This window comes from Salmo trutta, chromosome 4 (assembly GCF_901001165.1).
Source record: "Salmo trutta chromosome 4, fSalTru1.1, whole genome shotgun sequence".
NCBI classification, from domain to species: domain Eukaryota; kingdom Metazoa; phylum Chordata; class Actinopteri; order Salmoniformes; family Salmonidae; genus Salmo; species Salmo trutta.
In genome coordinates, this window is record NC_042960.1 from 9,796,874 (window position 1) to 9,819,519 (window position 22,646).

A 22,646-nucleotide genomic window follows, 5' to 3' on the forward strand; every position below is an offset into this window, starting at 1 on the left:
GCCGCACTGTTTTCGACAGCACTCCATGCTAATATTGAATCCTTCCTGTTTTTGGAAGGTCGATATGAAGGGGTTCAAAGTTTGTGCTCAAATTAAAAGAGGAAATCAGAGAAGGGAGCAGCTTTTTCTCGTGAAGTAATTGAATTTCAACAGATGTTGATGGGACTTGGCAAGGAGCAGACTCTCCACGGGCTGTTGGCAGTGATTAAGACATTTTCTGATCATTGTGTGTGTGTGTCTGTCTGTGTGTGTGTGTGTGTTTACAGTGCCTTCAGAAAGTATTCATACCCCTTGACTTATTCTATATTTTGTTGCGTTAAAGCATTTATTCAAAATTTATTCAATGGATTTTTTTTTCTGACCCAATACCCCATAATGACAAAGTGAAATGTTTTTTAACATGTTTGCAAATTTATTGAAAATAAAATACAGAAATATCTAATTTCTATAAGTATTCACACCTCTGAGTCAATACAGTTTAAGTCGGAAGTTTACATATACCTTAGCCAAATACATTTAAACTCAGTTTTTCACAATTCCTGACATTTAATCCTAATAACAATTCCCTGTCTTAGGTCAGTTAGGATCACCACTTTATTTTAAGAATGTGAAATGTCAGAATAATAGTAGAGAGAATGATTTATTTCAGCTTTTATTTCTTTCATCACATTCCCAGTAGGTCAGAAGTTTATATACACTCAATTAGTATTTGGTAGCATTGCCTTTAACCTTTTAACTTGGGTCAAACATTTCGGCTAGCCTTCCACAAGCTTCCCACAATAAATTGGGTGAATTTTGACCCATTCCTCCTGACAGAGCTGGTGTAACGGAGTCAGGTTTGTAGGCCTCCTTGCTCACACATGCTTTTTCAGTTCTTCCCAAAAATGTTCTTTAAGATTGAGGTCAGGGCTTTGGGATGACCACTCCAATACCTTGACTTTGTTGTTCTTAAGCCATTTTGCCACAGCTTTGGAAGTATGCTTGGGGTCATTGTCTATTTGGAAGACCCATTTGCGACCAAGCTTAAATTTCCTGACTGATGTCTTGAGATGTTGCTTCAATATATTGGGGTGGCAGGTAGCCTAGTGGTTAGAGGTTGCAAGATCGAATCCCAGAGCTGACGAGGTAAAAATCTGTCCTTCTACCCCTGAACAAGGCAGTGTTCCTAGGCTGTCATTAAAAATAATAATTTGTTCTTAACTGACTTGCCTAATTAAATAAAGGTTAAAATATCTACATGATTTTCCTTCTCATGATGCCCTCTATTTTGTGAAGTGCACCAGTTCCTCCTGCAGCAAAGCACTCCCACAACATGATGCTGCCACCCCCGTGCTTCACGGTTGCGATGGTGTTCTTCGGCTTGCAAGCCTCCCCCTTTTTCCTCCAAACATAACGATGGTCATTATGGCCAAACAGTTGTATTTTTGTTTCATCAGATCAGAGAACATTTCTTCAAAAGTATGATCTTTGTCCCCATGTGCAGTTGCAAACCGTAGTCTGGCTTTTTAATGGCAGTTTTGGAGCAGTGGCTTCTTCCTTGCTGAGCGGCCTTTCAGGTTATGTCGACATAGGACTTGTTTTATTGTGGACATAGATACTTTTATACCTGTTTCCTCCAGCATCTTCACAAGGTCCTTTGCTGTTGTTCTAGCATTGATTTGCACTTTTCGCAACACATTACGTTCATCTCTAGGAGACAGAACGCGTCTCCTTCCTGAATGGTATGACGGCTGCGTGGTCCCATGGTGTTTATACTTGCGTACTATTGTTTGTACAGATGAACGTGGTACCTTCAGGCGTTTGGAAATTGCTCCCAAGGAAGAACCAGACCTGTGGAGGCCCACAATTTTTTTCTGAGGTCTTGGCTGATTTCTTTTCATTTTCCCATGACGTCAAGCAAAGGGGCACTGAGTTTGAAGGTAGGCCTTGAAATACATCCACAGGTACACCTCCAATTGACTCAAAATATGTCAATTAGCCTATCAGAAGCTTCTAAAGCCATGACATAATTTTCTGGAATTTTCCAAGCTGTTTAAACCTCTTACATCTAGACGTTCCGCTAGCGGAACACCTGCTCCAATATCCAATGATAGGCGTGGCGCGAATTACAAATTCCTCAAAAATACAAAAACTTCCATTTTTCAAACATATGACTATTTTACAGCATTTTAAAGACAAGACTCTCCTTTATCTAACCACACTGTCCGATTTCAAAAAGGCTTTACAGCGAAAGCAAAACATTAGATTATGTCAGCAGAGTACCCAGCCAGAAATAATCAGACACCCATTTTTCAAGCTAGCATATAATGTCACAAAAAACAAAACCACAGCTAAATGCAGCACTAACCTTTGATGATCTTCATCAGATGACACGCCTAGGACATTATGTTAGACAATACACGCATGTTTTGTTCAGTCAAGTTCATATTTATATCAAAAAACAGCTTTTTACATTAGCATGTGACGTTCAGAACTAGCATTCCCACCAAACACTTCCGGTGAATTAACTAAATTACTCACGATAAACGTTCACAAAGAACATAACAATTATTTTAAGAATTATAGATACAGAACTCCTTTGTGCAATCGAGGTGTCCGATTTTAAAATAGCTTTTCGGTGAAAGCACATTTTGCAATATTCTGAGTAGATAGCCCAGCCATCACGGCTAGCTATTTTGACACCCACCAAGTTTGACCCTCACCAAACTCCAATTTACTATTAGAAAAGTTTGATTACCTTTGGTGTTCTTCGTCAGAATGCACTCCCAGGACTTCTACTTCAATAACAAATGTTGGTTTGGTCCCAAATAATCCATAGTTATATCCAAATAGCGGCGTTTTGTTAGTGCGTTCAAGACACTATCCAAGGGTGACGAAGGGTTACGCGCCCGACGCGTTTCGTGACAAAAAATGTCTAAATATTCCATTACCGTACTTCGAAGCATGTCAACCACTGTTTAAAATCAATTTTTATGCCATTTTTCTCGTAAAAAAGCGATAATATTCCGACCGGGAGTGGTTGTTTTCATTCAAAGAGAGAGAAAGTAAACATGGAGTCGACTCGTGCACAAGCCTCAGTCTCATAGTACTCTGACCGGCCACTATCCAAACGCGCTAATGTTTTTCAGCCAGGGCCTGCAAAGCCACGATTCAGCTTTTTGCCGCCTTCTGAGAGCCCATGGGAGCCGTAGGAAGTGTCACGTAACAGCAGAGATCCCCTGTTTTGGATAGAGATATTCAAGAAGGCCAAGAAATGGTCAGACAGGGTACTTCCTGTTTGGAATCTTCTCAGGTTTTGGCCTGCCAAATGAGTTCTGTTTTACTCACAGACACCATTCAAACAGTTTTAGAAACTTTGGAGTGTTTTCTATCCAAAGCTAATAATTATATGCATATTCTAGTTTCTGGGCAGGAGTAATAATCAGATTAAATCGGGTACGTTTTTTATCCGGCCGTGAAAATACTGCCCCCTATCCATAACAGGTTAAAGGCACAGTCAACTTAGTGTATGTAAACTTCTGACCCACTGGAATTGTGATACAGTGAATTATAAGTGAAATAATCTGTCTGTAAACAATTGTTGGAAAAATTACTTGTGTCATGCACAAAGTAGATGTCCTAACCGACTTGCCAAAACTATAGTTTGTTAACATGAAATTTGTGGAGTGGTTGAAAAACGAGTTTTTATGACTCCAACCTAAGTGTATGTAAACTTCCGACTTCAACTGTACATGTTAGAATCACCTTTGGCAGCGATTACAGCTGTGAGTCTTTCTGGGTAAGTCTCTAAGAGCTTTGCACACCTGGATTGTACAATATTTGCACATTATTATTTAAAGATTTCTTCAAGCTCTGTCAAGACGGTTGTTGATCACTGCTAGACAGCCATTTTCAAGACTTGCCATAGATTTAAGCCGATTTAAGTAAAAACTCTAACTAGGCCACTCAGGAACATTCAATGTCGTCTTGGTAAGCAACTCCAGTGTATATTTGGCCTTGTGTTTTAGGTTATTGTCCTGCTGAAAGGTGAGTTTGTCTCCCAGTATCTGTTGGAAAGCAGACTGAGCCAGGTTTTCCTCAATGATTTTGCATGTGCTTAGCTCCAGTCCGTTTATTTTTATACTAAAAAAGCTCCCTAGTTCTTGCTGATGACAAGCATTGGCTCCCGAGTGGTGCAGCGGTCCAAGGCACTGCATCTCTGTGCTGGAGATGTCACTACAGACCCTGGTTCAATTCCAGGCTGTATCACTACCAGCTGTGGTCCCCTAGAGCAGGGTACAATAGGCCCAGTGTCGTTAGGGTTTGGCCGGCGTAGGCCGCCATTGTAAATAATAATTTGTTCTTAACAGACTTGCCTAGTAAAATAAAAAAAGACCAATAACATGATGCAGCCACCACCATGCTTGAAAGTATGAAGAGTAGTACTCAGTGATGTGTTGTGTTAGATTTGCCCCAACATAATGCTTGTTTTTTCAGGACATAAAGTTAATTTCTTTGCCACATTTATGGCAATTTTACATTACTGTCTTTTTGAAAACAGGATGCATGTTTTAGAATATTTTTATTCTGTACAGGCTTCCTTATTTCCACTCTGTCATTTAGGTTAGTATTGTGGAGTAACTACAATGTTGTCAGTTTTCTCCTATCACAGCCATTAAACTCTGTAACTTTTTTAAAGTCTCCATTGGCACTCATGGTGAAATCCCTGAGCGGTTTCCTATCTGTATGTAGGCCAGTGACACAAAATCTCAATTCAATCCATTTTAAATTCAGGCTGTAACACAACACAATGTGGAAAAAGTCAAGGGGTGTGAATACTTTCTGAAGGCACTCTATGTACGCGTGTTATGGCATACCTGAGATATGCGATTCATTAGCGACAGGAGGCCCCGAGGGAAAACACACATTGTAACGGTAGTTGACTTGAGGTTATTGTTTGTTAGGGGTGCCAGGTAAGACGTGCCTACCAGAGAAAATATAGATTTCTCCTTTTTGTTGGTGAGGGAATGAGTCCCGTCTGGTCCGTCAAGTCTACACCAATACTAAGGACTCATGTAAAAGTCCGTATGGAAATATACTTTTCATAATACCCTTCAAACATTAGAAATCCACAACAACTGATCGCACACATAAAAACATCACAAAACAATGATCTCTGGTTCCTCAAGAAAAGCCCCGTACCTCGGGCCTAAAAAAGAGTCCCGCTTGGTAAATGAGTTCAAGTGAACTCAAGTGACCTCAGTCCGTTCATAAAGTGTAGCTTAAAACCAGTCTCAATAATACAATCAAAATCTCAAACTCTTTTATCACACAACGCTCAAGTAGGCACACATCCACACACACACACACACACACACACACACACACACACACACACACACACACACACACACACACACACACACACACACACACACACACACACACACACACACACACACACCCCTGTACTCCCCCCTTGGTCTCTCCTCACTCTCTTCACACTCGGTGGGTCTCTCGTTTTCCACTTAGTTTGCAGGGTGCTGAGGATCAGCCTGTTAAGAGGCAGGGAGGACAGCTGGTGTTGTCACCCTACCTTCTTCAAACACTTAGTCAAGGGCTGTGGTGCCTGGATGGAGGAGCTTACTACTCCACAATCCATCTCTCATCTATCGCCTTATAATCAATGCGGAGCTTACAACTCAAGGCAACCAGTTTTAAATAAAACAGGGGACTTAAGCAGTATTATTCTGAATTAATTAAAATGGAAATTTGCTTTTTTTCTGCAAATACAAATGGGCTTTTATGGAGAGCAAATAAAAACAGATTCAGTGAATGCAAATATAAGTTGAAATCCAGTACGGAGTGAAAGTGAGTTTTTCACTATTTTTTCTCTTAATGATGCTGGCACGTTGCCATCTCATTTAGATGAGATTTAACAGGGAACGGAGAGCAGGAGAAGTCGGTTGAGAAAAGGCATAGAGGAGAAACATTTCTTTGTGTGGTATAAGCTCGTATGCAGCTACGTGAGGACACTGTTGAAACACACAGAAGTACGCACAGACACCACACACACACACTGAAACACAGTCTCTCTCCCTCTCTCTCTCACACACACACCAAACACACTGAAACACACTCTCGCTCCCTTTCTCTCTCACACACACACCAAACACACTGAAACACACTCTCGCTCCCTGTCTCTCTCACACACACACCAAACACACTGAAACACACTCTCGCTCTCTGTCTCTCTCACACACACACCAAACACACTGAAACACACTCTCGCTCCCTGTCTCTCTCACACACACACCAAACACACTGAAACACACTCTCGCTCCCTGTCTCTCTCACACACACACCAAACACACTGAAACACACTCTCGCTCCCTGTCTCTCTCACACACACCAAACACACTGAAACACACTCTCGCTCCCTGTCTCTCTCACACACACACCAAACACACTGAAACACACTCTCGCTCCCTGTCTCTCTCACACACACACCAAACACACTGAAACACTCTGTCGCTCCCTGTCTCTCTCACACACACCAAACACACTGAAACACACTCTCGCTCCCTGTCTCTCTCACACACACACCAAACACACTGAAACACACTCTCGCTCCCTGTCTCTCTCACACACACACCAAACACACACTGAAACACACTCTCTCTCCCTCCCTCTCGCTCCCTGTCTCTCTCACACACGCACACACTTTCTCACCTCCCCTCCTACTGCAGGTTTAATCTCCAAAGGACCATATTCCCCTCCATCCCTGTTCATTAATCATCATTTTTTTACTGCTTAAAATAAAGCCCGGGCCATGGGGGTCTTATAGCAGTGATGCATCCCTGGTGCTTCACACAGGGAATTACAATAAGAAGCAGAGAGGAAGGAAGACAGAGATGTCTTCTCTCTTTCATTCCTCTTTCCAATCCTATTGGTTGAATGATTTATTTGAGTACAGTCAAGACAAACAACCAACTCAGACCGGTATTTTATCTGAGAGATATTACTCATTCCTGGGCTCGGGTAAAGCTACAGTTATATATTCTGCTGCTGAGACCACTGTACGAGCTGAATTAATGAAATGGTTTCTTTGGTTTCTTGCTACGGCTTCACTTCACAGTTATGGAATTGCATATTACAGAGGTTATGCTTAATTATGCTTAATGGTATACAGGTAGGTGTACCTGGAGGTACAGTTATGTTCTGAACAACCCTAAGAATGGTTTGGAAGGACTTATAACAGGGTCGTGTTCATAAGGGAACACTTTAGAAAAACCTCAAATGAGAGTTTCTTATTGGACAAGTTCAGATAGTACCACCCTGTTTCACTCCGTTTCAGAGCGTTTTCCTATCTTTCTATAATGTCTTTCTAAGAAGGTTCGGGTCCATGTACATATTGTGGCAAAACTTTTTGCAATGGAAAACAAAAATGAGCGCTTCTTATTGAAGTAATGACTTCAGATCATTGGCTGCATCCCTGTAGTAGATTGTCTCACACTCCAACTCTCAGTCCTGAGGAGAATGTATAATTAGTTGAATTCCCTCAGTACAACGTTGACTTCTATCCTTCCTTAATTATACTTGAACAGTCCTTATTCAAAGGTTAGAAGTCCTGCTCTTCACTCTGAAATCCTCACGGACTTTTAGAGGTTAGATGGTAGATTTCCCACTATTATCTATGTAGAAACAGCTTTTTCCAAATGTATGTCACGTCTTTTTGTTTCCCCACCCAGCCAGCCAGCCGGTGCGGAGCGGGGCAGGAAGACATATGGGTATTCCGTGCTTAAAGTCTCTCCCAGAATATTTGATCGGTGTTAAAAAGGTCAAGGCTCCTTGGCACTAGCCACATGTTTTGATGATTCAGGCCCGCTCCATAGCTGCTTCCCCTACTGATAGGAACGTGTTTAAAAAACACTTTTTACAAATATTTTCACATCTTCCACATGGAGTTATTTTTTTTCGGTGGAAGGTTTGAGTTACATTTCTCTCTCTCTTTCTCCCCCCCTCTCTCTCCATCTCTCCCTCTCTTCGCCTGACTCCTATTTGTCCTACTTCCATCTGTTCTCTGTCTGAGTGAAGCAGCAGAGCTGGAGGATAATGAAGGCATTGTTTAAGGAGGACAGTAGGCGCATCCGTCATAAATCCCCAAACACCCCTTCTTTTTCCTCTCGTTTGGGAGACAAAGCATCTCTTCTTTTTCTCTCGTTGGTGGGACGTAAGTTTAAGAAAAACAGGAACAACCGTCATACCTCCCCAAAACATCCCTTTTTCTTTTTCTTTAGTTTTGTGAGTAGTAACCTGTCTCGTCCGTGATAAGACAGGCCTATTGTACAAGCAGTAGCTCCGTACAGCTTTATTGTTGTGTTAGACACTACACTTCAATTCTGTTTGTGACTCACAGGTTTTGTGTTTGTGGTTTGTCTTAATTCATTGCTATAATCATGTCTCTGCAGCTCTCATAAACCCAACTTTCTGCCTGTTCCTCTGACAGGTACTGATACGTTTGCTAGACAAAACAACAGCCTATTTTCTGTAGGTTTACTCCTCGTCTGCTGTTTTGCTCCTAATCGTGTTGACTCTTTATATTCTGTCTGTCTGACTGAACTACAAGTATTGGTTTTATTATTATTTGCAGCCTCTGCCTCCCCAATATCCATGTTTTAAATCTGTGGTGTGGGTTGAGGCTTTGTGGGTGGGTGTTTTTCAGTCGCTCTGTCTGACGTGAACCAATAGGTAGAGGCTGGAGTTGTTTCTTAACAAGCCATAATCTGTTGTGCCACACAGATGTCCTTCCCCTCTCCCTCCTTAGCTGCAGTGACAGTGACAGCGTGCAACCTGCTCGCCATAGGACAGAGTCAAGTCCACTTAAACCCCTAAAGGATTGCAGTCAGAAAGCTCCTGGTGCTAAAGGACCTAGTGTCAGTGATAATGATGAGCCATAGTGATACGCTGTCTCTGCAGTAGGAGGATTTGGCATGGCTTAACTGGTCCCACTCCTCCCACCAGTCACAGAGGTAGAATAAATAACATCAGTGATGTACACACACATCGCCTTCCCTGTAGCTCAGTTGGTAGAGCATGGTGTTTGCAACACCAGGGTTGTGGGTTTGATTCCCACGGGGGGCCAGCACAGAAAAATAATAATAATTATGAAAATGTATGAAATGTATGCATTCACTACTGTAAGTTGCTCTGGATAAGAGCGTCTGCTAAATTACTGAAATGTAAATGTAGGAACACTCGTACACACACACCCACAGCTGTAGCTGCTTGACTTTTTCACGATCACTCAAGGTAAACTTTAGGTATGTTGTTGCTTTACAAACATGTTACGATGCTAATGGGCAGGAAGATACTTTGTAAGGGATATTCAACCAAGTGCTATGTATGCGTTCTATGGAAGATAATGAACGACGTTGAAGGTGTTTTCCACGACGCGCTAGGCGAATGGATCTGACCTTCCACGGAGTTGCATCATGTTCCGTAGAATGCATAGAGGCCCAAGTTGATTATTCCTTTTATACCACGGCTATAATTGAACACATTTGCCAGTAGAAATGTGTTCAACATCCACTGAAGTGGCTCGCAAGTTTACTAGATAGCTACAGTAGTTGCCATGGTAACAAACAGACTTGCTAGTTTAGCTAACCAAACCATCAGTCCTAGCTTGCCAGTAATGCCAGTAATGCCAGTAATGTTTTCAATTCGACTTTTGCTTTCAAAAGCAGCCCAAACATAGAACATGAAAGAATGAACTATAGCCATTGAATTCTACCGTGTAAATATATTGTTATAGGGATATGGAAATAATGTATGCTCTAGAATGCCCTTCAAGCCAATCAGAAACAAGTATTCAACAATGCCATGGTATAAATATAATTATAAACTGGGTGGTTCGAGCGCTAAATGCTGATTGGCTGACAGCCGTGGTATATGAGACCGTATACCACAGGTATGACAAAACATTTATTTTTACTGCTCTAATTATGTTGGAAAACAGTTTATAATAGCAATAAGGCACCTCGGGGGCTGTGTCCAGGCACTCCGCATTGCGTCTTGCATATGAACAGTCCTTAGCTGTGGTATATTGGCCATATACCACACCTCCTCGGGCCTTATTACTTAAATAAATGGTGGAGTAGAGAAATTGAAACCAACACTGCATTAAAAAGCCTGGGGACTACAATGCCATTTTACCTAAATAACTGCAAATAACCACAGACCAGCTGGTTGGTTGTAAGCAGTTGGACTACTGGAATGTCACAAGGAAATCTACCCATACATACAGTATAAGGATGTGAATATCATTCTACACTGAACACTGTGAATGCGTGGGGACTATATAGTTGGAGTGGCCCTCTACAACCTAGTCACAGTAACTAGTGAGCTACAGGACCATCCTCCATGTTCTGTGAGAGAAATGAAGTCGGCTCTCCTCCGTCTCCTCCTGTCTATTGACAGTTGGTGTCGGCCCCGGGGCAAAGCGGGAGTTGTGGTACGCCATACTAATGATCCCTCATGAAACCAAACCATCGCTGTGCTTCCAATCAGTCCGCCGACTGTCAGTAGAATATTCATATCCTGACCTCAGAGCGGGCGAGTGTAGAATGTCACAAACGAGAGAGAGGGTCCCGGGGTTCTGGAGAATTCCAGCCGCTTTCATCTCAGAGGCGGGGAGTGGATTCCCGGTTCCATTATGGAACTGGAATAGAGGACACCTTTAATGTCCTGTACTGTACGGTCTGCCTGGGAAGCGGGGAGAGAGGGAGGAGGAGGAGAGGATTGGGAGAGGGGAGAGAGGGAGGATGAAGGAGAGGAGAGGGGAGAAAGGGAGGAGGGAAGAGCCAGCTTGTGAAACAAAACCTTTATGAGCTCTTCCCTTTCATTTGCCTATCATATTAAAACATTGGGGTCTTTTTCTCCAATGTTATAATAACTGAATATCTCAATCCATTGAATTACTTTCAATGAGAGGGCAGTGGTTCCTGTTTAATGATCAGTGATTAATCTATTATTATAATAATTCTCATCCACTCTTCCATAATATTAAAATGTTGATGTTCTCTAAAAATGAAGAATTTAGGCATAGTGCTTGTGTTTTTATTGTACCTTTTTATTGTGTAACATCAGAAACAGAAATGTAGCATTGTTCTCGCTTTGCATGTTTTCACACACACACACACACACACACACACACACACACACACACACACACACACACACACACACACACACACACACACACACACACACACACCCTGCATGCACGTCCTGCACTTCCTTCTCTTATGTTTTCACTGTGACACACCCAGGTATGGATAAAGTGCACTCAGAGAGACATTCCCCTGACACCACACTCCGACATGATTATAGCGAGAAGGCCCCAATAACTAAAAGGCTGTATAAAGAAAATAGACAGACATACACCAAGACACTTGGAGGGTAATCTATGTCAAATTGCATTCACAACGTGTTAGTTCTACCCTCAGAGCATTAGAGTGACAGTTAAAGTAGAAGGCTACTTGTGTCCATTATTACTGTAAGAACCCCATCGTCTACCCACAATGCAGTTCTAAATATGCTTAGGATCTGTTCTGTTTTAACATACATTTCCAATTATGAGATGAGGATGAGAGACACATTATACCCCTCCTCCAAAAACAACCACATTTGCAGAGGGGGGAAAAAAGTCAAGCTTAACTGTCCTGTCCTTAAGTGAAGTGAGTCATTGATTTAAAGTTTCAGGGAACGGAAACATTTAATGACTTGAGGAAGAACAAATAGGCAGCTCAATAGGCACAGTGTATGCTCTGAGAGGATGGAATGGAGAGGCTGGACAACTTTGAGCGCTGTATCAAATGCACCGACTAATTTAAAGCTGTGCTCCTTCGTGGGTTTTGTTGTCCGATGGGTTTTTGCCAGAATCTCTTTTCATGCCAAGTGTGTAATTGCTTCCCCAAACTCCCAAAGGAACCCTGAGATACATACACACAAATACACACACACACACACACACACAAATATGCACACGCGCACCTACGCAGGCACTCAAACAGTCTTTATGGATGCTACACTGGAGACACTTTTGTCCAGTGCTGAATGTGGAGTGTCAGAAAAAAGAAGAGGCATGTTTTTTTCCCCCTCCACTTCTTTCAGGGATGTTCTTGCTTCTGTCAGCTCTGCCTCCACTGTAAGGTCATTGTGATGGGGTTTTATGGAATGTGCTGAGAGTGTGTAGAGGGTGTTCTTCCGGAGCACGGTGCATGTGAGCTGTTGATTGGAGTTTGGGGAAGTTGTTTAGGAGCCTGTAGTGGGAATCGAAAGAGAATGAAGGAGGAGACTTCAACACTATAAAGAACCTTTCCTATGAGAATAAACTACAGTACTGATAACAACAACAACAACAGAACAGACAATGTTTCCAGACTTCAAACAGCATCATAATAACTGGTTGCCATGACGAGACTTCCTTGATTCTTTTGGCCTACTCCCATCTTGATACAGACACAGATCTGTTTTCCAGCAGATAAATGCTGATCTACTTCTTATAAATGTGTTAGCTATGTCGTATGGATGTCTTACAAAGTCCTTATGTAGGTTCCCTTCAAAGTAACCAGGTTGTTAGCAAGTTTTCAGTAAGCACGGTTCCTTCCTCAGCTTCTATCGAAGAACAACCACCATGGGTTTTCCAGGTCATAGTCACTTTTCTGCTGACTTTGTTCCAAACATTCACTTATCTTTTTGTATCGTAATTATGCGTTTATCAGTTTGTCAGACTGATGAATCTGTTATCTGTTGCAAACGCTGTGTGACAAATCCGTTGTGATGGTTGCAGGGCTGAGAGAAGTTTCACATTTGTTCAAGGAGTTACTCAAAGATGATTTTGCAAAGCAGGGAGGTGTTTGGTAAAGAAAGTGGTTCATTGAAGTCATCAAAATCTGCTTCCCTCGAGTTGTCCTTCCTTATGTTGGAGATTTGAAAGAGAGCGAGAGAAAGAAAGAAAGAAAGAAAGAAAGAGAGAGAGAGAGAGAGAGAGAGAGAGGGAGAGAGAGAGAGAGAGAGAGAACTAGCTTTAGCAGCTGTCATTGTCCTGGTTGTCTTTGTAATTGTCATCTGTTCCATTCCTCTCTTTTTTCACTGACATTTTTAATTGTTATGAAAGGCGCTTTTTTTTTTTTACCAAGGCCTAAGTTAACTACACATGTTCTCTGGACTGGAAGAACCCTCGTTCCCACCCTTGGAATTGTATTGCACTGAACAGCACTTCTTCATTAATGCGTCTTCAGAAATAATCATCTGTAGTCTGTTAGCAGCATGTTGGCTATAGAACAAGTACAAAACACATTGTGAGCATTAAAGAGGGTTGTAAGGTGAAGGAATCGTCTAGCAGACTCTTTTAAAAACGTCAACGACAAATAATTGTTCATATAAGCATGGCATGTTGGAAATGGTATCTAATTCAAAAGACGGTCATGTCAGAGTGGTTTCTTCTGCATGACGTTGTACCTTCTGTATAGGCTAATGTATTGAGACAAAGTCAAACTATAAAACAAAGCATTGCCTTGCTGGTATTGTCTGCCTGACTCCATGCCTTCTTAAATACTTTATCATAGATCATGGAAACGGATGTTCTCAAAGGCATCTAGATGCTGAGTTGAGTAGAAAGAATACACCTGTAGTTTATTTAGTTCCTAGGAAGGAACAGAGAGCCCAGTGTTGATAAAGGGCAATTCTCAAGATAAGAGCTAGAAAAGCCGTTCAGACACACACACACACACACACACACACCTGCCTCAGCGCTGATTAAGGACCCCATGTCATATAACCTTGGTGGTAAACAAGCGTAGTGAATGAAAGAGTAGCCACTGTTTCCGATAGGTGCGGGGGAGCGACCTCTCCTCCCCCCCTTCCTCCCACCATCCCCTCACTAGTCTTACCCGTGTTACACAAACTCAGCCAGGTAATTATCCCTTGGCCTCCTTTGATTGGACGAAACCCTCGCTCGCGACAAATGTCAGTGTGGTGCGTTATACGTCGGCTGCGTCTTCTCCCTTCTGCCTCTTTATCCCGCCAATTATATGCGGCGTCTGTCATCTTCTCCCATCGAAGAGCAGGGGAACACGTGCACACACACATACACGCACAACACACACACACACACACAGCGGATCAATAAGGTCCAGGCGTGGGCTTTGTTCCCCGTCTCTAACGATCGGTGTATATCAAAGATACAACCGGAGCCCTCACCGCTTCACCAAGCAACCTTTGGCATTTGGATGTCAATTATCTCAACGCTCGTCAATAGATCTTCTTGCTTCTTGTTGCAGGTGATCTTACAGGGTGGGAAATCCATACGTCTATGGATCCTATTCTCTGCCTTGGCTGTTTCACCTTTTAAAGCAAGGGACCGTTGTTTTGGGGAAGTGTTTAGAAATGTATCAGCGTTTTCTGTGTTGTTATGTGGCATTGTGTGTCATCCTGTCCTTAAAACAGAGTGCTCTGGTGCCATTCAATAGAGTTTCGTAAGAAGAACAGATATTCAGCGACTCTTTGTAGGACAATTTGCTTTCATAAGTTGAAGGTTCTTATCCACTGTGGATTGTAAAAGGATAGATAGATTGTGATTGAAACAACAGAAGAAGGAGTGTGGACAGTAGTTCTCTCTCAGGAAGGTTAGAAGACCTTAAAATATATGGAAGTTGGAATGATTTACCAAGCAAAAGCTTTTAGGTTGTAGTGAAGGACATGCCATGGCAAAATACAGTACGTCAATCTGAGTGAAACACAAAGCTCCAGCCAAAACATTTAGGATTTATTGGAACGGAGGGAGGCAAGATGAATTATTAGTCGAGTTGGCCAGAAGTTCATGGACTAATAATCATGATCTCTCTCTGCACACGTTGTGAATCTTATCTGGTTTACTTTATGTTTAAGATTTAGGAGTCACTTCGACCTTTTTACCACCGTGACTTGATGTAATCTCGGTAATAGCCAAGCAATAACTGCTGGAAAAGGCTTCTCGCCAGACACTTCTCATACCTTTAAAAAGTCACTTCATTACATGCATTCTTTATGTTGTACTGCTTTCTCTTTTCATACACTTGGACTATAGTAACACGTGCTTTACAGTTTCAGGGTCACCATATCAGAGGTCAGAAAGAGAGATTCCTATCTCAATGGGGCTTTTGTGATTAGTAAAGGATGAATGAAAAGATATAGCTGGATCAGAATGCCTCCATCTTTCCCTTCCTCTCCTTTATGTGTATTAACAACCATGCTCACACTAGGACATCGGAGCCTCGCGCGCCTAGTTACCCTCACGTGTACACGTTTACTCCTCACCCTTGTTCTAGAAATCTACGCCTGATGGAATCCCTCAAGATTCCATTCAACCAAAGCGAGTGAACCTCATTGTTTTATTCTCTTTAGAAAAGCGAGAACGTAATATATTGGGATTGAGTCGGAACATTGATCTCTGTTGGTACAGAGCGAGGTAAGCCTTTATGAGCGGTTCAAGGCGGTTTATCGCAGTCGTCCCAGAGGAAAGCCTGATTGGAGTAAATTGAAGCCAACAAGGGGAGAAGGGGGGTCTTCTTATTCAACAGGCTGGGCCTAGGCTTCCTGCGCACTTCAAATACGCACAGCTAATACTGTGAACAAAGCATAGAGCCAACGGCTTGCTTAGTGATTATTTGATTCTATCTTTGATGATGCTCTAGTGCTCTAGTGTTAGTTCTTTAGAGATTCTTCACCATCAGTATACTTATTACTAGGTGGGTCTGGGGGCATGCCACTGACTTACATAGGCTATTGTGAAAGACCAAATAAGTTCAACAGATGTGTGGGAAATGCGAGTTGGTCAAGGTTGGAGATGAAAATACTGACCAGAGCCTGTATTTGGGCCTATTTTAATTATTGTTCATTAAGATACGTAAAAATTGTTTTGAAGCAAATTTCCTGCAATTCGATGTAGTGTAAGTAACATGACTCATGACATCTTTTGGGTAGGCCATTTAATTATAATTTCCTATATTTCATATAGGGAAAATAAAGTCTATACTATTTTCACAAATGTTATTTCACTATCAAACATGTTATAAACATTTAATTTATATGAACCATCAAGTATCAATTTAGTTAAACATCTTTTTCAGAACGTGATTAGCTCAATTGACATCGGCAGAGTCACACCTGTGTCTATAAATTCCTGTCTGTCACGTGAACTAATTGAGATGGTGGTTGCCTGACCCAGAATAAAGTCACATCCTGCTCAGCTCCGTATGCTGTCTTGTGTCAAATTCTTATCTTTGATGTAGCTGATGTTCCACTCTCGAAATGGCGCGTTACACTTCCAAAATGCCTGTGAATGTTACAGAGACGATCCAAGGATATCCACATGTGCATCGGAGTCGCACATCTTGTTTCTAGCCTAAAGCATTGCAGAGTAAAGCGTCGTTATAGATCTCTTAATATAATGGGGTCCAATTTTCTAATATTTTTTTACGCTTTTTGACCTTTTTCTAACAAGGGATACGGCATACCCCCGCATACCCCCTCAATTCGATCCGATACTGAAACGAAGGTCACACTCACACAATACCCTCTTTGATCCAGCCGTAGAGAGGTTCATTTGAACTACACCATCTATAACGTTTTCAACTATCCACTCATAATTAGCTTTAAAAACCACATGGGGTGTTTTGGACTTTCCACTCATAATTAGCTTTGAAACCCACATGACATGTTTTGAACTTTTCTGTTCCGCCTATTTGATTAAAAGGCAAATTAAGGAAATTCTGGCCATTTTCTTTTGCCCTGTGCGTTTTCACTTCTCTAGCTAGCTGTGTCCCTGACTGAGTCTATACCCCCTGAAGCTATTGGAGGTTTTAATGAATGACCTGTCATGGAACTGAAGAGAGAAGCCAGAACATCTAGATATGTAGTCTTTGACATGGTCGGTCTTTAAGACAAACACTATAGCGGGGGCAAATGCACACACGCATGGAGGCGTCTACACACTCACACGGACGCACGCACACACTGTACACACACCCACCCAGTGTTGCAAAGAGTGTGAGCTGCCAACGTAGCCAGTAGCCAAACCATAATTATCCAACACTCTTTACACTGGCTAATAGTCTTTCTTCACTAAGCTATTTGAACTTTACAGATGAAACAATCGAGTTAGTATAAAATAATATTAATACAGAAATTGATGCAATTAAAGTGCAGGAAAAACTTGGGCTTATTGCCTCTTCATTAAAACACAGGAGTGAAGAGAGGGATACGGCAATTGTTACTTCCTAAAAACGCTTATATTTCTAATCATTTATTTAACTGGAGCCTGCCCAGGCTACGTTTCAAGAACTAGTTTTCAAGGGGGTGATTTCAGACACATAATTTGAGTTTCTTTCTCTGTGTAGTTATTGCTGGTGATGGGGGTCAGTGGGAAAAATTAGAAGGCTTAGGCTTTTGAGGGCATCTAAACTCCTGATGGACCGACCGACAGATGAGGTCAGGTATACGCTCTATAGGCTAAACACCCTTATTCAGCAATCCATCTTTTTATGCCTTGATGGAGAGGGAGAGAGATGAGAGAGAATAGGAGAGAAGAGGAAGAGAGAGAGAGAGTAGGTCCCAAAGAGAAATCGCCCAAAGACATTTTAGACGGAGAGAGGGGAGAGAGAGCGAGAGAGAGAGAGCACCTTAAAAGACTATCCCCTTGCCTGTGAAACATCAAAGTAGCAGGGAGGAAGGAACCCAACCCACCACCATGCCTGCTGCCCTTTATCATGAGCTGTCGGGCTCGCTGCAGTGCCGCTGGGATCGCAAAACTTTCCCCCCTTCCATAACTGTTTGTCACCTCCACCGCCGTAGCAACCATGCCACGTGTCAGTCCGTTGATTTATGACCTTGATTAATAAACCACTCAAAGGACACCTGGCGTGATAGATCTCTCTCTTTCCTGTTGGAAATTGTACAGGGAATTGGCCCGCCTCTTACCTCTTTAGACCCGTCCAACCAGCTCCAGAGCTCCCTAGCGTTTTCTAGGTGGCGCATATCACTTACACTAACAAGCCTAGCAGCGGTGAAACATTGAACCATTCTCCCTCCCTCCTTTTTAATTTCCCCTCCTGTCGTCCTGTTCCTTAGTGAGAGAGAGAGGGAGAAAGAAAGAGAGAAAGAGAGAGAGAGCGCCGGGTCAGGCCGGGAGGCATCTCATTCATACAGCTACTGTCACTTTTATTGGGGCCATTAGTTTGAAGGGGAGACACCCTGGGAGTTTAGATAGAAGTGTTGCGATGAAGGGAGAGTGGGAGGGGAAAGACAGAGAGGAAAAGGGAAAAGAAAAGTGCTGAATCCAACTTTTTTAGGTGGTGAGTAGTGACTTTGGGGAGGTGTGCCCCACTCAAGGACACAAAATGACTGACTTATTGGCCAACCTGGACATTCTCTCTGTGTGCTGATAGGACAATGAGGTTCATTGTCTTTGCCAACACTCAGATGTATGGTTATGTTTGCGGTGTGAATAATAGGCCCCGGAATGGAAAATCACTTGTTACTGTGCAGGGGTCAGACTTCTTTTGTAGACTAATGGGTTACACAGAGAACACTGGTCTTACAGGCCTACAGGCGGATGATGCAGAGACAGTACTATTGGCGTTCATCTCAAAATGTCACGTCCTGACCATAGTAAGATATTATTTTCTATGGTAGAGTAGGTCAGGGTGTGACGGGGGTGTTTTTCTATGTTTTGTATTTCTACAGTGGGGGAAAAAATATTTGATCCACTGCTGATTTTGTACGTTTGCCCACTTACAAAGAAATGATCAGTCTATAATTTTAATGGTAGGTTTATTTGAACAGTGAGAGACAGAATAACAACAAAAAAATCCAGAAAAACGCATGTCAAAAATGTTATAAAATGATTTGCATTTTAATGAGGGAAATAAGTATTTGACCCCTCTGCAAAACATGACTTAGTACTTGGTGGCAAAACCCTTGTTGGCAATCACAGAGGTCAGACGTTTCTTGTAGTTGGCCACCAGGTTTGCACACATCTCAGGAGGGATTTTGTCCCACTCCTCTTTGCAGATCTTCTCCAAGTCATTAAGGTTTTGAGGCTGACGTTTGGCAACTCGAACCTTCAGCTCCCTCCACAGATTTTCTATGGGATTAAGGTCTGGAGACTGGCTAGGCCTATCCAGGACCTTAATGTGCTTCTTCTTGAGCCACTCCTTTGTTGCCTTTGCCATGTGTTTTGGGTCATTGTCATGCTGGAATACCCATCCACGACCCATTTTCAATGCCCTGGCTGAGGGAAGGAGGTTCTCACCCAAGATTTGACGGTACATGGCCCCGTCCATCGTCCCTTTGATGTGGTGAAGTTGTCCTGTCCCCTTAGCAGAAAAACACCCCCAAAGCATAATGTTTCCACCTCCATGTTTGACGGTGGGGATGGTGTTCTTGGGGTCATAGGCAGCATTCCTCCTCCTCCAAATACGGCGAGTTGAGTTGATGTCAAAGAGCTCCGTTTTGGTCTCATCTGACCACAACACTTTCACCAGTTGTCCTCTGAGTCATTCAGATGTTCATTGGCAGACTTCAGACGGGCCTGTATATGTATTCTTGAGCAGGGGGACCTTTCGGGCGCTGCAGGATTTCAGTCCTTCACGGCGTAGTGTGTTATCAATTGTTTTCTTGGTGACTATGGTCCCAGCGATTGACAGTTCTTTTGTGTTTCTTCCATTTGAGAATAATCGCACCAAATGTTATCACCTTCTCACCAAGCTGCTTGGCGATGGGTCTTGTAGCCCATTCCAGCCTTGTGTAGGTCTACAATCTTGTCCCTGACATCCTTGGAGAGCTCTTTGGTCTTGGCCATGGTGGAGAGTTTGGAATCTGATTGATTGATTGCTTCTGTGGACAGGTGTCTTTTTTACAGGTAACAAGCTGTAAGAGTGTGCTCCTAATCTCAGCTCGTTACCTGTATAAAAGACACCTGGGAGCCAGAAATCTTTCTGATTGAGAGGGGGTCAAATACTTATTTCCCTCATTAAAATGCAAATCAATTTATAACATTTTTGACATGTGTTTTTCTGGATATTTTTGTTGTTACTCTGTCTCTCACTGTTCAAATAAACCTACTATTAAAATTATAGACTGATCATTTATTTGTCAGTGGGCAAACGTACAAAATCAGCAGGGGATCAAATACTTTTTTCCCCCAATGTATGTTCATGTTCTAGTTTTGTATTTCTATGTTGGTTTTGTTTGGGATGATCTCCAATTAGAGGCAGCTGGTCCTCGTTGTCTCTAATTGGAGATCATACTTAAGTATGGGTTTGTTCCACCTGGGTTTGTGGGAGATTAATTTTGAGTCAGTGTATATTTCACCTCTGCGTCACGGTTTGTTGTTTTGTCATTTCAGTTTATTTGTGTATTGCATAGTTTCACAGTGTTAATAAAATGTGGAACGACACACACGCTGCACTTTGGTCCGCTCCTCCTTATGACAACCGTGACACAAAAGGTGGTAGCTAGGCTAATATCTGTTTATGCTCTAGCTACTGTAGATGTTAACATCTTAGATCAGGGCTGCCCAAACCTCTTCCTGGAGATCTACTGTCCTGTAGGTTTTCAGTCCAACCCCAAACTAGCTGAATCAGATACACTAAATAAGGTATTTTTGAGCAGCTAATTAGTAGAATCAGGTGTGTTAAATTAGGGTTGGACTGAAAACCCACAGGACTGGAGATGTCCAGGAAGAGGGTTGGGCGGCCCTGTCTTAGATGCTAGAAAGAAAAGTCTGACACCGAATAGCTGCAGTGAAATGTGTTTTTCTACAGGGTCAGCCATAGTAGTACGGCACTCTTGGAGAAAATTAGGGTTAAGTGCCATGCTCAAGGGCACATCGACACCTTGTCGGCTCAGATATTCGAACCAGCGACTTTTCGGTTACTGGCCCAACGCGCTAACCGCTAGGCTACCTAACTAAGCCAGCATCTGTCTATAGACTGAAATAAACCCTCTTCCTTCCCCCTTTCTCTCCCATTTCAACACTCTACTTAGTGTAAATCCAGACAGGGTGCGGTATGGTGCGATGCGGAGCGTTTAAAAAGCAAAGCGGTGTGGCTAATCACGGACAAACAGTGGCCGAGGCTGCAGGCGTGTGATAGAGCCCCAGCATGCAGGTATTAACGGCTACCTTTAAAGGATTTGAATGATGCCGGTAATGGGGACACGGTTGGCATGCAAAAAACTCCCGTCGACAGGGAAATGAACAAATAATACAATGAAGGAAGATAAGAATGGTTCTCCTATTCTACTACACTGCCACCATACCGATGGTCATCTTGGCCTCTGTTAGGAAGGGGTCAAACACATTACCAGTTCTTTATATGAGAACAGAGACAGAGTGAGAGAGTGAGAGACAGAGATAGAGAGGAAGACAGAGAGAGAGAGGAAGACAGAGAGAGAGAGGAAGACAGAGAGGGAGAGACACAGAGAGCGCGAGAGAGAGAGGTGGGGGGGGGAACGAATGGATGTCGATTTGGAATGCTTTTTTCCATCACATTCCCCTGCTTCGTCTCTCAGGTTCTAAATTAGATTTCTGGAAATAGATATTGTCAGTAAGAATATGTTCATTGTTATTATTTTGATAAGGTGACAGTTCTTATTTGTATGCATGCATGTATATAGAAGGATCATATTGAACTGTATTTCAGTTATTACAAACACAATGTGACAAAGGTTGACCGACAGCAAGCTTTTACGGTATGACATGCTTATTTACTGCTTATGAATGTGTCTTGTATGGGTTATGAAGTCTTTATATAAGTTAGCCTTGCCGCCATGTTATTTTGCTTGGTTTATCAGGTGGGCCTCTATACCACTGCTCCTTGTAATGTAAAAAAAACAGAGACCAATTCAACAATTCAATTAAGTGCTAACAGTGGGGCAATCTTAAGGGACGTTAACTGTTAATGCCCTTGAATGGGACCAGGAGAATGGTGAAACAATAGCAAGATTAGATTAACATATCACTAGAGATGAAATTCTCTCTCTCCTCATTTCTTTATCTTACCATCACTCTGCCCTTCTCTCTCTTACTTTTATGTTTTTCCCTCTACCCCTCTCTCCCTCTTTCGATCTCTTTCTTTTACTTTTCTACATCCCTTTTTTTCTCTCTCTCTCTCCCTCCCCCATCTCCTTTCAATTCAAATACCCTGAATTACCTCCTGTTTCAAGGAAACGAGCAGCACTGATTGTTTCTCTCTTTCCCTCTCTCTACCGCTCTCTCCCTCTGTATTTCATAATGTACCATCTGACACCTCCTTGGTCTGTGTAATCTACCTAGAGTGTCATCCCCTCCCGTCTCTAGTAATGATGACATAAGTGTCTCTCTGGCACGACTAGCTGATTGGTGACCCACCCTGCTCAGGCACATCCAGAATAATCAGCCCCATCGGTGGCCTGGAGATAGCTTGAGCTGATGAGCAGCCAGGAGCTAACATCACCACCCCCTCCTCTTCTCACCTCGCCTCTCCCTCTCTCTCCTGTCTCTCTCCTTTCTCCTCCCTCTCTCTCCTTTCTCCTCCCTCTCTCTCCTTTCTCCCTCTCTCCTTTCTCCTCTCTCCTCTCTCTCT

The 22,646-nt window shown here is 42.6% G+C and overlaps 1 protein-coding gene across 2 annotated transcripts in view; it reads left to right on the forward strand.

Annotated features, from left to right (window-relative positions):
- The window catches only part of LOC115191815 (polypeptide N-acetylgalactosaminyltransferase-like 6), a 245,147-nt gene that overhangs the window by 178,261 nt on the left and 44,240 nt on the right, over positions 1–22,646 (forward strand). The gene's annotated exons all lie outside the window — the stretch shown is intronic.